The 16,924-nt window shown below is 50.9% G+C and overlaps 1 protein-coding gene across 6 annotated transcripts in view; it reads left to right on the top strand.

The window, feature by feature from the left end:
- The window catches only part of ndst1a (N-deacetylase/N-sulfotransferase (heparan glucosaminyl) 1a), a 35,768-nt gene that overhangs the window by 1,403 nt on the left and 17,441 nt on the right, over positions 1-16,924 (top strand). For 2 of the 6 annotated variants that reach the window (XM_078102202.1, XM_078102205.1), the window contains one exon: positions 6,771-6,922. The exons of 3 other annotated variants lie outside the window; for them this stretch is intronic. The gene's annotated coding sequence lies outside the window, so the exon portion shown is untranslated. Of the gene's footprint in view, positions 1-2,215; positions 2,334-6,770; positions 6,923-16,924 lie in introns of those variants that run through there. One more of the 6 variants, XM_078102203.1, reaches the window with a different exon arrangement.

The following is a 16,924-nucleotide window of genomic DNA, read 5'->3' as shown; positions in this document are numbered from 1 at the left end:
TTTTGCTGTGTCGGGCTGCTTTTGGTGCCCTTTTGTTGTGCATCGCCACCGTCCTTCAGCTGCATGTGTTAAATACTAAAAGCACTCTGCTCTGTAGCAAACAAAGAGGAGGTCCAGACCTGTCTGAGGGCTGCTGCTGCGGGGATTTGCGCGCATTACTAAAGGAGAATGAGAATGACTCACTGTTCAGAAGGCATTTGGCAAAGTCAGAAGGGCTTTCCCTGCACTTCTCCTGCTGCTGCAGGAGACATTCGTGTGACTGAGAAGTGCCATACTTCTGCTTTTACGTATCGTGCCTTTTATGTGGCCTCACGTTGTTGCTGTTCCCAAGCCATGTGTTGTTTGTCCCATTCATCGTTTGGAGAGCGGTAATAAAATGTAGGGGCTTAATCCATTCGCAGATAAGATTTAAAAAAATCAGTTTGATTGCTGTCATTTGTTTAGCGCTGCGCTCTATTTATCAGTTTGCCTGTTTTTCTAACCCTCCATCTGACTGCTCCCTTTGGCGGCCGGGCATGCTGTGATGTGCTGTGATCCGGCGCTTTCTGTCGATGGAGGCTGCCGCTGCTCCCTCAGCCTTTCGATCATGCACCAGCATCTCTTTTCTCAGATATATGTGCCTGTGAAATGCTGCAACCGAGTTACAATGCCTCCACACAGATGTTGATAAAACACCGTGGGCCTGACAGTATGTGACGGATCGACGGCACCAAACACTGTTCGGCCGGGGATTCCGGATGGAAAATGATGGCAGAGAATTTTTCATGTACAAATTTTGGGCTTGGATGGAGAAGCTCTGACTGCCTTGTCTGCTGTTGATCTCCACATTGAGTAGGATGTCGGTTGAATTGCAGTGACATCACATTTAATGCTTTACACAAGGTAGCTGTTGGCAACTTAAGTGCCCAACAACTTGCCATCTCTTGTATTTTTCCATGTCAGTGCCCCTTGTATTTGCACTCAGTGTGTGTGTAGGGGGGATGGGGGGGGGGACCTCTTTTTAAAGTCGGGCTGAAGCCAGGCATCTTTCCAAAACTCAAGTCCCCCCCCTGCCACAACCCTCTCTGCTGGGTATAAGCACTGCTTTGTGCCACAGCCCTGCTCCCTATGGCTCTTATTCATTTACTACTACAACACCACCGGCTCCACTAGATACTAGCAGCTACGATTGGAAGTGCACCCAAAACATCCTGCTGTTTGACAGGCAAACTCTGATGTTTCCTCACTAAATCCAACTTTTGGATTAATGCACCAGAATGCAGCATGAAGATTGTACCTCTTTGGCCTGTGAGTATGTATTAAAGGGCACGCTCCTTGCCTGGAATGTGGCTGTGGCGTTTGTTGGCTTAGGCTGCTATCGGGAGCAAGACCAGAGTAAATACATTTCAAACGGCACAGTGCAAGCAAGTATTAGCAAATGATCCGATAGCATCTGTAATCCTCGGGAAAACCTGGAGAGTTGTTTTTGGAATCGCGTTGACCTCCATCAGATAGTTGGCAGGCATCGCGGGCGTCCACATGGGTGACCGGCTTGCTAGGCTAGCGGCGCGGCCCAACGCTACAGTATGCAGGCAGATCAGATTACTGAACGATTAGCCATGGCCTCCTATCCCCCCGGCCCGGGGAAATGATTTTCCACTGTCATAATTCCCTAGACTGAATTACGCAGGCCAGTGACTCAGAGATACTCAATACTACAGTCCGGAGTACTGCTCGGCATCACCGTGGCTCTCTGGAGAGGGGAGATACGGCGTGGCTGCATTGGAGGGAAAACATGCTGTCTAATTGGAACTTCTGGTTGTGCTAAGGCAAGACCGGAAGTGTGACCCAGCCGCAAATGTAGCCGGGGGTTGGTGACCGTGGGGTGTATACCCATTGGTGCAGGCCTTTTAGAAATTCAAAGAAGGCAACAAAAAAAACGCTCCCTAAGCTGTAAACCGTCTCCCACATGATTCTTCTATTGTGAAATCAAAATTGTGAGCACATGTGTGATGGGCGATGAGCGGCGTGAAGCCAGCAGGCCTGGTGAATGAAGCGCGAGGGGAGAGAAGTGCGAGAGGCTCGCTGGGGAAGGAAGGACAATGTTTCCCCCGCGCCTCCCCTCGAGGCAGGAATCCGATACATTCCAGAGGTTCCTGTATCCAGACGAATAATGGTGACATGGGTGCAGCTTTTCCTCCGATGACACATGACGGGAGCCTAAGTGCTGGGGAAGTTGAGGGCGATGTCATGGGCTGAGAGGTGGAGGGCCCGGGTTGCTCGTAGGATCGCGGAATTCGCCACAGGAGCAGGACAGGTCTTGTGAGATACGGACTCCTCTCCGGCACGGGATGGTATGTTTTTTTTCTTTAAAGCTCCTCAAGCTATCACACGCACCACCGTTTAGACGTAGACCGTTGTCATCGTTTCCGGCATTTAGGCCGATGTTACGATGAAGTAGCGGGTTGTAGCTTCCGAGCTACGACCAAGAGGACATCCGGTCCTGCTCGGCTGCTCTCTAGACAAGTTTTGGCAGGAAGACTTGTGTGTGACGTTGCTCTTCCCGTAAGACAAATTCACCTGGCTGGAGATCAACACCTGTGAGGAGACGTATCAAGAGAACCGAGCAATGTGGTCAGTGAAGGAAATGTGCTTCTAAGCTGACGGCTATTTATATATGTGACGCAGAAGAAAAAAAAGGCCCCTGTTTTATTCAGTGATCAAAAAACAAGCGGTCGGGTGTTAATGGACTTCACCTCAGACATTCCAGCGGACCCTCGGGGGACACGCCGCCCGTGGACTCGACAAGGGAGCGCTCGGCACCGGCCTGCTTAATGAAGCCGTTTGCGGAGACGGAGGGACGCGGTAATGGGAATGCACCTCTTCACTGCGGGATGTTCTAACCCTGTCCTCATCATAGGCGCCATCAGTCACCGGATCCCATTTAGATTGGAGTCTTTTCTCCGTCCGTGGAGCCATACGACGGGCTGCTTTTCAGATGAATGTGTTTTGTGTTTCCTTAGCATTGCATTGAGGCGTGCCAATAATTTATATTAAGGATTTCGAGCATTCTACAATGAGCTCGAGGTTTTTGTATTCTCATTAGGAGAGCAAGACTGTGCTTTTGTGAAGTGTTTGACATCAACTATAGATCATTGGACCAATGGCTTTGTACTGAAGCCTCACTGATGTGAGCACGGAGGTCAGGTGGAGGGGGCTGGGCGGGGGGCGGGGGGTTGTATGTTTACCCAGTTGTCTGGTGGCCTCGCTGGGTCTGGCTGCACCTTAGATCTCTCTCACGCACCTACTCTCACCTACCTCAGGGCTTACATGTGTACAGGCATGCACGCCTCAGGGTTCTTACGGTACACAAAGCATAGAAGTGGAATGTAAACTCTTTCTTCTTTCCATTGGGGAAAAAGAAAAAAGCGGCAGTAGATGAGGCTTGTTGGCGTAATGTTTAAACTGATTCTGGAGCCGTAACCAAGCCGTACCAAATGTTGACTCATTTTTGTAAAATGCACACCAATTTTTCTTTTTCTTTTTCCTTTCTGAGACTCATGGAAGATCACAGTGCCGTCGCAAAGGCCGCGTGTTTCAGTGTTTGCATTCCGGAGTGGGTGTTCGCGGTGATGTCATGGTCAGCGCGGATGTTGTTGCAAACTGAGGAGCGAACACCTGCACAGGGTGGCGGTTTCTGTCTTCTTTTGTTTGCCTGCTGCAATGATGGAGAGCGTTGTCGGCGAGGACAACAGCGCAACACAACAACGGGCTGGTCCGTGACGCGCCCTTGAGATCAGACCAGGTCGGCGCTTCGCGGCGTCCTGCCAGGGACAGCAGGGTGAACTAAAGCGGGACATCTGGTGCCCTTGTTCCCCCTCGTCCCTCAATCCCCTTTCTCTTGGCCTCAGAGCAGGCCGAGCCGCCGCGCCGCCGCGCAGCAAGTCATCTGGTGTTCAGTCGGCTCCCATCTGTGAGCGCGCTGGGGCCTGACTGCAAACCGACCCGCTACATCCAAAAGGCTCAGCCCGGCTATCCGGCTCAATCTTTTGGCTGGAAACTATAAGTGGATTGCCAGGGTCAGGGGGGTCGTCTCCATTTCAGTTCATTGCGTTGCATTGAGAATCCGGCGTAACAAACTGACCTCAGCTGACGGCAAATCTCTTCTCCATTTTGACTCGCTGTGTGTGGAACGAGCTGTAATGGTGCCGACCCGAGGTCCGGCTGCTGGCAGCGCCAAGCATGCCCCCCTCCGCTGATCCGAGGCGCTGCCGTGGCTGCCCATCCTGCTGTCTCTCATCCAACCTGGGTGGTAGGGAGGTGTGTGTGTGTGTCTGTGCAGGACACGTGTTGGCACCTTTTTGAGGTCCGATGCAGCTGGGCCATCTCGAGCGGAGAACGGATGGAGACTGCAAATGACAGCAAGATGAATGAGCTTTGTTTAGGCCTTTTTTTTTTTTGCCTTTTTGTCTCCGAGGGTGCCGCTTCGAACGGGGTCAGTTGTGATGGTCAGCTGGCGGAGCGGTTCAGCGCTCTGTGGGAGGGTGGGTGGGGGGGGGGGGGGGGGGGCACGCGCTGCAGCCGCCGGCATCTGGTCCCCGCAAGGAGGCTCGCAGGCTGTGTGGGTAAAGAAGCTAAACTGAAGGACTCAAAGTGGGGCGTGCAAGCCTCCAAACACCCCCCCCCCCCTCTGTGTTAAGTGGCCGGATGTGTTGGCTGAATGGGACACAGGTGTCTGGGCCACTCTGTGAGCCTGGCCAGAGGTCCGTGTTTGTTTTCCCTCCGTAATGGCCCCCCCCCCCCCCGATCTCTCGGCTGCAGCGCCACCAGAGCTCATTTGCGCTCAATGGGCCGAGGTGGAGCGCCCCCCCCCCCCCCCCCCCCCTCATTTATTTATTTATATATACATTTTTGTATTGTACAGGATAAACTGGAGTCATCCCACAACCCAATGCCAAGGCTACGCACCGAGAGCGCTGGTGATTTTTAGTACTCTTTCTTTTGTTAGTGCTCCCTTTTTTTTTTGTCCCGTTCGTTGCCTCTGATCTGCTTCAAGTATTCAAGACTCCGGCTTTTCTGTTGAGTCCTCAAAGTGCGACACACACACACACACACACACACAGAGAGCTGGAGGGGAGTAATGTGACTCCCACATAGTCCGCCACCTCTACTGTTTCCACCCTCCACGCCCATGTCGGCCCACTTGCCTCCTGCACACAGGCGTAGTCACAGTGTTGATGTCACTCTGCTGAGACCCCCCCCCCCCCCCCCCCTTTTTTTTTTTTTGAGTAACAGCCTAAAGATGCGGCATGGCTTACGGGGGAGACGCACATTCACCGCCTCAATAACCCCAGGGAGCGCAGCAGGGTGAGGCAATGGATGGCATGTTAACCCCCCCCCCCCCCCCACCCCCACCTCCCTCCCAGCAACCTCTCGTGTTTTGGCCGACGCTCCCTCAGCAGCGGCCACTATCGCCGCCCTGAACCGGTGGTCTGAGACCTGTGACCTCTCCAGATGGCCGGGCCTCTGAGCGGCTTTATGATAACCATACAGTTAATATCTGGCCCACATAACAACCCCCCCCCCACCCCCACCTCCACTACCCACCGCCTCTGCTGCTCCCCCCCCGTGCTATTGTCTCTTATGCCCACTCCTGAGTACCCCGTTATATTCCTTCGTTTCACTCATCTTTTTTTTTTTTCTAAAATTCCAGAATCCATTTCTTTTGTCCCCCAGGCACAACGGGCGAAGGCTCGAAAACGGTGTAGCAAATTAAATTCCGTCTCCCTCTTCATGCTCCCCTTGGACGTCTGCATGATGGAACAGTCAAAGGAGAACAGGGGCAAGGGAATCTGGAAGAAAAGAGCCCATTTCCCATGCATTACTGCCTCTTTCCTCAGGGTATATAGCGAGGTTACAGCAACACCTCCGTCGCCTTTTCTCCCGGTCTTTAATTTTCTTTTTCTTGCTCCCTCCCCGTCTCGCTCTTACGCAGCCTAACCTGAAGGTCTCTCTGCTCTTGCTACTGCCGCTAACGCAATCTGACCCAGTTTATTAGTTGGTGTCTAGTGAATCATTAATCGAGGTTATCTAACTGTTCCTGTAGTGGTCCCGCCGTGGCTCGTGTGTCAGAGCCGCTGTGCGTTTAGAACTGATCAAGCCTCGTGCTTCTCGTTCTGCACGTTTGTACTCTATCATAACAATCGTGCACAAAAACAAAGGTAGCCCCTGAAGCTGGACTACATGTTTAATAGGTGTGCCATGCGCTGTAATATGTCATTGTGTCAGAGCACAATACCAGGACTAAGTGCACTGAATGCAAATTAATCTTGTGGGATGGCAGCAGCTCAATAGAGTGCGGTTTTGGGGGAAAGCAGGGGAGCAAAGGGAGGGACAGAAGGAGGGCTAATAGCGGCGACAGAGAGGAGAAGGAGAGAAAAGAGCATGTGAGGAGGAGGAGGAGGAGGAGGAGGGCTGTGGGATGTAGTCATCGCCGGGCCCATTCATCATGCAATGCCTGCTGGGATGCGCTGGGGTCAGTCCTGCACAACACAATTACAGCCTGTTCTGGTGTGCTGTGTTCCGACTGTTCTCTTGTCTTCTGTTGGGTTCCCTCTGTTCTACCTTCTCCGGCTTTCTCTTTCTTTCCTTACACATTTCCGAAGTCGCCGCTCAAGCTTTCCCCAAACGAATTGCGGCAGTTCTTTTGAGCAAAATGTCTCAATTAGCTGAACATTTTTTTTCTTTCTTTTTCTTTGAGTGTTGAACTCTCTCTTTTTTGTCTTTTGCAGTTCATTGCCACAAGTTTCACGCTGCTCATGTGATGCAGCCTCATTCCGCGGCGTTGTGTCATCCACTGCGCAGCCGTGTTCTTTCATCGGCGTCCGAGTCGCTTGGTTCTTGTGATCGACAGGCCGGGTTAGCATGGGCGAGTGCGATTCTGGTAAGCGTGTTGTTTACCCGGCCTGAAGGCCCTCCGTGGTCTACAGATGTTTCCAGAAAGCTGTAAATATCCGCTGTGTGCTGTAATGTCAGTTGAAAGCATATCTGATGATGGGACATCGATGCCTTTCTGTGCCTTTGAGGTGGTCTGAGGGTCCAAAATGAAAACCTCATGCTGGGATTCCGCAACGTCGACTGTTGAAGATGATCCATGTATTTGCGTTCACATCCCAGTACATGGCAGGACTTTGTGTTGTCATGGTAGCATATACCCCCCCCCGTACACGGCTAGATGGATTGATGGTGCAATTCCATCTTGGAGCGCCTTGTATTTAGATGTATTTCTTCATTTTCAATCCAACACTGTGGCTGCAACTAACATCTATTTTCTAAAACCTCCAAATGTTTAAATGACTTTCATATGTGTCAAAAGAGAAGAAATAACCTGCATCAATGAACGGTTTGGCTGTTTTGCTTGAGAAATGTGTTATTAGTTGTTGCAGCTCATTGTTTCATTTGATGTACCATCCTTCATGATGTTAGCAAAACTGAATGAGCAAACAGAAATCCGATGAGACGGAGGGCTTCATGTGATGAGTTGTAGGCCCCGGCTCTGTGTTGTTTAGCGATTGGCCTTTTTAATAAACGACATCATTAGTTGAAATGATTATATTTTGCATCGCATCAAGCTGATTATAAAGAAATATTATGCAGCCGAGGTTGCTGTTGGTTTCTTTTTTTAAATATTATTCTTTTCTAAGCCTCCTATGTAATTTTGATGATTAACCTGCCAAGAACTAATCCTCGAAATGACAAATACGCAGTGTTCTATTACAAATGTATTCTTGGCATAAACAAGCAGTTTAATAAGCAGCATTTGGACCGTGGGGAGCTGTGTTTTTCTTTCTTGTCTTTGAGGAAATGATTTTCAGCAGTTGCTGGAGGATTTGTTGTAACGAAACTGAACGCACCCACAGGGCTCGCAAGTTCACTTGCATCGGGTGGCGTCTCGGCTGAAGTGAACTAATTGGAAGCCCAAGAGATTGAGTGAAAAATGACAAACCTTGCCCAGAATATGCTACAATTTAAAGTATGCGGCATCTGGAAAGACTCCGAAACAATGGATTGTCTTAAGCCGGCTCCATGTCAAATTATGTGGACGCTTCCCCTGGTTCCGTCCTCCCGGGATCAGCGCGGGAAACGGGTCGGGTGACGCCGAGGGATCGACTCGCCGTGCTTCCATTCGACGTCCGTCTCAAAACTCTGCACTAAACGTCGTACATACTAAAAACTTTTGGTGGAACGGCAGAATGGGGGGGCCCGTATCCTCATTCCAGTCATGTCAGCTGTGGATAGCCTTGGCTTAATATTAGATTCTTACTGAAAGATATCACTTGCACACAGTGCAGTGTTTCCTCTAGGTTTACGACCTTGCGGCGGCGAAATGGACCGGCGGCGGGAGGTGCGGGGGGGGTGGTGAGTAGTCGTTGCGGGCTCCTTTGCTCTGTCTGCTGGTTCTTCAATGGTAAGGGAAACCCTGCAGTATAAAGGTCCAACCTGCATCCGAAAGAATGGCATTGAACACGACACACACGGCTCGTTGGCGCCGACGAGGCCGAGCGCAGGTTCCATTTTAGGGTCGGTCACCGCTCTGCTGTAATCAACAGATGAGCCAAGTGTCATCTGTTTGAATAGGCCATTCGAGGTCTTTACAACCTCCTAAACGCGTACATGTTGTGTTCCCCGGGACGAGCTCGAACAGTGACAGTCTGGGTTGCCAAGAACACCTGCTCAGCGCCTCCCGGCCTGCAGACGCAGCGCTCGTCTGTCGCCGGCTCGTCTTTTGTGGGCCCTAATGAAGCCGGGGAGATGTGACTGCGTGCCTCGCGTCTCACTCTTCGCCTAATTGCGTTGATGCGCAGGCTGATGTCGGGGCGCCGCTGGTTGATCGTCTCCGGGAGAAGGAAATGGCGGAGCCACCGAGGGATACGACGCAGCTAATTAGACCCGTGTACGCTTCCACGTGTGAGAGGAGAGGCGAGGTGAAGCGTGACGGAGCCAGGAAAATGGCTCATTTCTTTTTCTTTTTTTGTTTTTGTTTGTATTAATGGATTGAATGGGCACTAAACATCCAATATTTAAATGATGTGTCACTTAACGTCAGCATCCTCTTTCTGACAAGGGGATGATTGTGGTCGGGGGGGGTACCTCACTGTTCATTACAGCCTGACATTTTACCCACTCCACAGAACGCCATCATGGAGCGTCTGAAATGAAAGCGAAGAGCCGGCTGCTACGATAATGCAGTTCTTTCATTCACCAGAGGGAAAGCTGTTTGTAGTCCCGACTGATGGGGGGCGCCCCGGGCCACCGGCGTGCGATGAAACAGAAGGCTGAGCTTCAAAACCTTGCTGCTGGATAATCGAGAGCAATGAATTAGTGGTACCGTAACGACAACACCATCGGGGGGGGGGGGGAATTGCAGAATGGGTTCATTTGCAGGAATACAAGTGCAATGCTTGATTTCTTCATCGGTTTCTTCTTTTTCTCTCTCCCTCTGGCTGCCATTGACAGTAATGTCTTCTCACGTGACCTAAAAGCCATCTTTTGCTGCTCGGGGAGGGGGGGGCGGCTCTAAGGTGGAGCTCGAAAAACGATGCCGACCGCTCCGGTCTGAAGAATCCAAGAATATATTAAGATTATGTTGTGTGCAGTCACGGTGTATTATGCCGAGTCATAATGTTTACTTTCCTTTTTTCCTTCCCAAATCCACATCCATCGCCAATGACACCCACAGCGCTCACGCCCCGTATCCGCCGGGCCGATAGTGACACCGTTTGCCCCCGTCTCTGCTAGCTGAGCGGGCGCAGTCCCGTCACCTGAGGTGGAAACCCGCCTCCTCTGAGGAATGCAGGGCGGGTGCAGAGCGCCCGTGGGTTCAGCTGTCGCGCCCCGTGCCGACAGCGAGGCCACAGCTTGTGTCCGTCTCTGTTGTCGGAGGCGTTGTAAAGCGCGGTGAGATATTTATGGTTTGCTTCGCTGTGGGGGTTTCATGCCTCTTTTTTAAATGAGAATTCAGAGTCACGGCGGTCCTGTTGTGTTTATATAAGATTAGAAGCGTATAACATCTTATTTCAAACGTTAGGGCTTGTCATCTATTCCACAACAACATGTTCCTCCCAAACAGGACACCTTAAACCTCTTGTACGACACATTTTCTAAGATTCTTATTAGTGGTTATGGTTTTTTTGGACAAGGTGGCTTCAGGTCACTTGGGCTGCCGGCACCCGGGGGACAATTTTCTTTTTCCACTCCTCAAAACCACTCGCATTTTTCAAACCAATGAAATCAAGCAAAATACTTCTATGCTCCAGGAGTCACAAAATCATACAGGGCCCTTCAACAAACTGCAACCACTCCACCTGATAAAATAAACAGGATAAAAGGAAGGAACTACCCATTATTGGCAATCTAGCATTTTTCTTTTCAACTTTCTTTCTACTTTCTTTTTTTTTTTTTTTTTTTAAGGGAACTTTTCAGGGCAGTTTCCCCCTGATCCCTTACAGAGGGAGGGTTCAACTTGAGGTCATGACGAAAAGGGGTCGCCTTTTTATTCCAGCAATGCAACGTCCCAGAGGTCACTTGCTCTCACCTAGTGACGTGGTACCAGACGAGCAGAGCTTCACATGTTCTCTGCTGCACTTCCCCTCGCCCGCTTCATTATGTTAGCCCGGGTCGGTAATGTTCCTGTGGTGGAGACGTGTGTGACGGCTGGATAATGCACCTACCCATCCCTCCGTCTCCGTGTGTCAACGCTTCACCTTTCCGCGGCCTCGCTCGATCCGACAGTGACTTCCCCCTTTTCATAATGGAATCCAACCCTCCTTCCCGTCCCTCTTCCGCTCTCATCAGCTGCTGCCTCTAATTAGATGAGGGTGATTTCAATAAAGTTACTGAGGTCCTCACTCCATTAGTTATATTAACACTCAGATTCCTGCCTTGGAGTCGCCAATCTGTCCTGCGCCTTTCGCCGGGTGGGTGGGGTCGGATCACGGATCTGTGTAACCTAGTTACTGAGGACCGGCGGGGGAGGCCAATCAATTAATGAACAAAGGAGCCCGCTCACCGAGGAGCGGCGCGAGCGTGGGTCTGTAAACGGGGCGCTGCCGAAACACGCTCGCTGTCGATTCAGTGCTCGTCTGATGGATGCGGTTTTGCTTTGTTGTTTCTATGAGCGCTCCTTCCCAAAGAGCCTAAAGCCGGTGGATCCTGCTGCATTACCCCGGTGACTCTAATGGGTAATTAGTAGTGGAAGAACTTAACACGGAACATGCTCGGTAGGAATACTTTGACATTGACAAAAGTCCCTCGTCTGATGTTTGTTTACATCATTTCATTAAAAAGAAGAACGTGATTTTGCTTTGATTGGCCTGTATTAATACCCTTGCTTAACACGACTGCGCTGGGAGTAAACGGACTGGGGCGTTTTCTGCCACAGTCTTGTGGAAAAAAAACTCTTTCGCTTAAGAAAAATGGTATGTAACGTGGTCAAAGGTTAAACGTCCATATTCAGTCTCCCATGGCAACCGGCCGATTTGGATAGGCGGCCTCGTGTCCACCTGTGCGCTCCCACTATCTTTCACCACTTCCTTATCCTTCTCTTTTCTTAGTACCCCCCTTTCATTCTATTTAATCCTCGTTTTGTTTTTCCCCCTCAGTGCCCCCCCCCCCTCATTCTCTCTTATCTCTTTTTCCTCTACATCCTCCTGGTCCCTTCTTCAAACCCCCTTCCCCCCCTAATCCGGCTATGCGTCCCAAGTGTTCCCCTCCCTGGAGTTTCCAGCTCTGCCCCCCCCCCGTGTGTGAGATCAGGCAGCAGGCTGTTGTAACAAGCTGTTGAATAATGTAAGCGGCGCGGGGCCACAGGCCAGAGTTTCAGTTAACCCTTCTGATCTCTCATCACGCAGCTCGTCATCACTGACAGTAGGGCTCAGGCAGCCCCAAGGCCTTTGTGCCTCCGTCTTCCTCGGATACTCCACCTAAAGGCTAGACCCCCCCCCCCCCGCCCATCCGGTCCCATTGTCACGACCTTTGTAAGCGGGAACACGGCGAGCGGCTCTATCCTTTTGTTATTCCAACGCCAATGTATAATTAAAGGGTTAGAAAAGGTGATGCTGAATAATTGATATTGGAGTAAAGATGTCGAGGCATCCTGAACTTTATCGTTCTCGGTATTTTTACCTGCAGTGCAGATAAAAGATTTACTACTTTGGCTTCCTTCTGGTCATCTTGTCCAGGCTGCGGTGATTAACTGTGGCGGCGAGCCCCCTCATCCGACAAAGGAGCCATTATATTTCTTTCATTCGTCCTCCTTTATTTCATCTGTGTGTACACCGCAGAGTGTCAAAACACAAGGCCGCGGACTAGAACAGCCGTATTAAATCAACAGCAGTCAGGCTTGTGCTCTTGTTATCAATATATATGAACTAACTGACTTGAGTTGTGTTTTTTCCGTCAAAAAAAAGAAAAGAAAAAGTGTAGCCAGCACAAAAGCTTTCATTAACCCTTTGTAATCAACACCGATTCTCCTCCTTAAGTGCTTCTAGTTAACTCTGAGAGCCTCGTATCCCGAGGCTACGACATATTGATCTGCTGGAGCGATTGGAAGTTTCCCTCCAGGGGGTGAAGGGAAACACTGGGAAACAGGGAATGTTTTGCCAAGCGAGAAGGAGCCGGTCTTCATGGCTGGATCAGCTTACTACTTCCTACCCCCACACACCTGTTACTGCCAACGGGGGGAGAACACCCCCCCCTCTCTCTCTCTCTCTGTGTGTGTGTGTGTGTGTGTGTGTGTGTGTGTGTGTGTGTGTGTGTGTGTGTGTGTGTGTGTGTGTGCGTGTGCGTGTGCGCGCGCGCGCTTGGCCAGGAGGCGGGGCAAATGAGAAATCGGGTGTTACATCGGGTTTATGGTGACGGCGTGTGGCCGATCGGCACTGACGATGGCAGCTGCTTATTGACGGGAGGCATCTTTTCCATTGGATACCGCAAACGCACCACCTGGCGCTCTGCTTTTTCGGTTCGGCTGCGTGGACCCGGAGCCCACCACCGGGCCGCGTGCATCTAGCAACACTTCAGTGTGTGTGTGGGCGTGTCTGTGTGTGTGTGTGTGTGTTTGTGCGCGCACAATGGTGCACAGTGACGTTTAATCCATAACTCTGATGGCTTTCCTTGAACTGACAGGGAAAAGCATAGCTCTCCTCCCACATAAATGCACCCCCCCCCCCACCCGCCCCACCCGCCCCCTTCCCCCCCGGCCGGTTTCCCTCGCAAAGGAAATAATGTAATAACGTTCATCTCAGAGTGTTGTGTTCCATGGACTCGCGCCTTGCATGCAGCACTGTTGAGGCTTGACCCCGCGCACAGACCACCGCTACCCCCCTTCTGTAAACTGGTGTGTGTGTGTGTGTGTGTGTGTGTGTGGCGACACGGGAGGATCCACAGCAGCTGTAGAGGCGGCCGTGAAGGGAGGAAATGGGACGAGCCAGCACAGTAGACAGAGCCCAGATAGACCTGTCAGCTCCGTGACTCCCACCCATGCCTCAACCCCCCCCCCGGTCCGGGGCGAGAGCGCAGGAAGGGAAAGCAGCCCGGATGGCGACCGAGCGCCTCAGCGCCGTGTTTGCAACACGGGGAAACTGAACTGATAACAAACAGACCAAATGTAAAACAAGATAGTGATTGCATTAGTTTTAACTACATCTCGGGTTAGTGGTTAGCAGATAAAGCCTGACAGCAATTAGAGGCTGTGGGGATGCGTCCGTATCTGCACATGTACTAACAGGCGCCGTCACGCTCCCACGTTCTGGGAATTGGGATTGCGGTCTGGACCTCGCCACTTCAGGACGCTAGCGTCGTCGTGTTGAAGCCATTCCTGTGTAGGTTTTGGCCTCTGTTTGGGATTTTGTGCTGCAAAGAAGCATTTTCGAAGCAGGCTTTCCATCTTTGTCTGATTGCACTATTTAACTTCCTTCAGTTTTGGTTCCGATTCTCCCACAAGCCTTCGGCAAACACGACAGCTGTCGTGTGCATTTTTTAAATTTCTTTTTTAGCAGTGGCTTTCTCTTTACCAATGTAACTGTTATAACAGCGTGACTGCTGGACGCCCGAGGCGGCAGTTTGTGAATGTGCAGTTGCTTCTCGGTGGCCTTCACTCTAGTGTCCTTTTAATGCACACAGATGCTCATTTCATTTTTTTTTTGGGGCAAAAAGCACCGCGTTGCCAGATCCAGTCCTTATTTGATGACTGACCTTACTACAAGTGATATCTTGTATTTATTCAGAATATTCCGTTTAACCTCGTAATCTAGTCTTAACAAGATAATGTCAGCTCTTGAATCATCAGGATACAAGTGTGTTTAACAATTTTCACACAAAAAAAATCACAAGTTATTAAGTCAAATCCGGTTTTAGCTTCCGTTAACATCACACCAGAGCTCATACTGTAGATGAAAATAGAGATAATACGGAGTAGATTTACTGTGGTTGTGTGTAGCTTTTTAAAACATTTTATCTGTTAAATACGATCAAGGGAGAAAGTATGAGACTAATTAGTGTTATTGTGATAAACCAATCATGAGGCGTTTTCACAGATTTATTCCCTGCAATTGCCGCGCAGGGTGCACGGGTCAAGTGTGCACAGTTTGTTTATGTAAAACAAACTGTGCGCGCGCGCACACACACACACACACACACACTTCTTCAAGCCATTTCTGTTTCTCCTGATGGGTCTTTGAAAGCGAGCCGCCGATCACGAGCACGTTTTCATGCAGGAGGAACAATCCCGTCCGTTTGGTCTCGCGGGCGAAAACAACAGGAGCAACAACACGATCTCTTCTCTTGTGTCAGCTATTCTTCCGCAGCGTGATATTCCCATGGGAACGCTTTTCTTGCTGCGCAAATCGCAGTCGACATCAGTGCGGGCGGTTTCTTATCTGGACATGAAAGAATGGAAGGTGTTAAAAAAAATAAAGGAAGGCAAAGCGGAGACGGGAGGCTCCATTGGGAATGATAATACCCGAAATTCACTCGGCGGCCTCTGGATCCATCTCATCATCATTTCATGAGCGGGTATCGCACTTATCCCCATTACGCCCAGAGATGCATGCTCTGCTCGGCTCGGCTCGTCTCCCCCCTCAGCCTCGCCCAGATTGATTGGGCAGATTGGACCGTTGTGTTGTTTATGTGCGGGCAGCAGCCCTGTGGGCTTTCTGATTAGTTTGATCGTTTTTTCATATTTATCTGCGGTCATCACAGGCCCTGTTGTTGCTTTGATAGCGTCTCTGGTTCAAGACGGGTCAGCAGATTTGTTATTGCCGTTCCGCTGCAGGTGTAAAACTGCTGTGCTCTAGACAGAGATCCCGTGCAGCTCGGGAACGATTCCCTCCGTTGATTTGATCAGCGGTACGAAAACCACACTGACGGAGTACGGTGATCTCTATCTAACCCCCCCTCCGGAACTCGCGCATTTACCGAGCCTCAACAACAAGCACTACGGCTTCCACCTCCTGAGTGATGCCCATTGTCCGCATAAGGAGGGACCCATTACCAAGCCCGGGTCCCAATGGAGACATTGCGCCGTCCGCCTCGGTCCCCTTGTCCTTCAGCAGCGTGCTGAGATGACAGTAGATAAACAACGTGAACAAACAGTCACTCCCACCAGCATTGATCCGCCTCGCTCGCCCCCTCCTCCTCTCGCCAACAACGCCACATTGATTCCACCTACACTCAATTTATATGAAAGCCCCCCCCCCTTCCCCCCCCCACCGTGCCCCACCTCCCCTTTTCTTCCAGCACTGCCAAAAATGATAAATGACCAACCCCCCCTCCCCCCACCCCCCGTGCCTCGCGCTGGCTGTCTGACGCACTACAAGCTTATTTCTCCTCTCAGAGATCCAACAGGCTGAGGGCCCCTTCCCACCCGCCAAGTGGACCCCTTTAAAAAAACAAAAACAACATTGTCTTTTTGAGGCGCGGAGGTTATTCATTGCCTCCAGCCCTTCCTATAATTCCGCGCATGAACACGCCGCGCGACATCCATATCCACGCTGGCACGCCACCAAAGAGGGCCAGTGAAGGAAATGATTATGTATTTCCAATTGCACTCGCCGTAGGAGCTCCTCTCCTGTGGCCCCTGGCTAATAGTCTGTGATGCCACTCAAGGAGGAAATCATATGCAGAGCCTCCAAAGTGGGGTCAATTATTTCTCCTCCTCTTGATTAATCCGTCCACTTTGTAGTTGCGTGAATGAGATTGCAGTTAATTCAGACATGACGCGCGCCTTGGCAGTCACTCGCCGGCGGCAGCGGTTCCTCCGTTTCGACGTACAGGTCTGCAGCACGTTTGCCATCTTCCCACTTTTATTTTTTGTAATTATTTTTACACATCCAGTGTCACTATGCTTGTAAATGGGGCACACGGCGTCTATAAATAGACATACTGTGGTAGCTAGCTGCGAGTGGGTATCAGCAGGAGAGGGGGGGGTACATGTGCATGCGCTGCTTTCTGGACGTGCTGCGTGGAGGTGATCGAGGCTATTGATGGAGGTGTCTGTTCCGCTCTCGCCACTCCACCACCCAGAGGAGTAACACCATTGAGGAAAGTCTCCATTTCACATCTCTGCACCGTTCCCTAATGACCCTTCCTCACAGTGTCCCCGTGGCTCCCTCCCACGCTGCCAGCTAATCCATTTTACAGTTCCCGGCGACCTCGCAGCGCTCCGGCTTCGCATCCCCTAACCGAGGAGGACGGGAGGTTTTGGGAGCGTGTTCTAAAATGAGAGTTGGAGAGCGCCATGTATATTTTATTCTCTGCCCTGCGTCTTCATTCATCTGGGTCCTAATCGTCTCCACATTGTGTGACTGTGCGACGTGCCATTGTGCCTCTCGCTGCATCAAGTCGTCTTCAGAGAGGATGGTATCAGTGTTGATGGGATCTGACAAGATCT

The sequence above is a fragment of the Gasterosteus aculeatus genome, chromosome 4 (genome assembly GCF_964276395.1).
Source record: "Gasterosteus aculeatus chromosome 4, fGasAcu3.hap1.1, whole genome shotgun sequence".
NCBI classification, from domain to species: Eukaryota; Metazoa; Chordata; class Actinopteri; order Perciformes; family Gasterosteidae; genus Gasterosteus; species Gasterosteus aculeatus.
Note: the sequence above shows the minus strand (reverse complement) of the source record. Positions and strands in the feature narration are given on the sequence as shown.